This window comes from Etheostoma spectabile, chromosome 14, assembly GCF_008692095.1.
Source record: "Etheostoma spectabile isolate EspeVRDwgs_2016 chromosome 14, UIUC_Espe_1.0, whole genome shotgun sequence".
In the NCBI taxonomy this organism is placed as follows: Eukaryota; Metazoa; Chordata; class Actinopteri; order Perciformes; family Percidae; genus Etheostoma; species Etheostoma spectabile.
The window spans coordinates 14,207,636-14,207,969 of record NC_045746.1 but is presented as its reverse complement, the minus strand read 5'-3'; the positions used below and the strand labels follow the sequence as shown (position 1 = coordinate 14,207,969).

General features: G+C 37.4%; 1 protein-coding gene across 2 annotated transcripts in view; it reads left to right on the top strand.

The window, feature by feature from the left end:
- Nucleotides 1–334, top strand: part of kmt2ba (lysine (K)-specific methyltransferase 2Ba) — a 32,880-nt gene that overhangs the window by 12,778 nt on the left and 19,768 nt on the right. The gene's annotated exons all lie outside the window — the stretch shown is intronic.

The following is a 334-nucleotide window of genomic DNA, read 5'->3' as shown; positions in this document are numbered from 1 at the left end:
GTTTTGCCATGGCCTTCACAATCTCCTGACCTCAACATAATTGAAAGTCTGAGAGCAGTGTGTGACAGACAGCTCAGAAATCTCAAAGAACTCAAAGACTTTTGGAAGGAAGAATGGGCGAAGATACGTCAAACAAGAATTGAAAGATTCTTGGCTGGCTACAAGAAGCGTTTACAAGCTGTTACACTTGCCAAAGGGAACAGTACAAGGTATTAACTCTGCAGGGTGCCCAAACTTTTTCAAACGCCATTTTTTTGTTTTCTGTTATTTTGAAAGTGTAAATGATGGATATAAAATTTGACTTTTTGTGACATATTATACAAATGTCTTATCT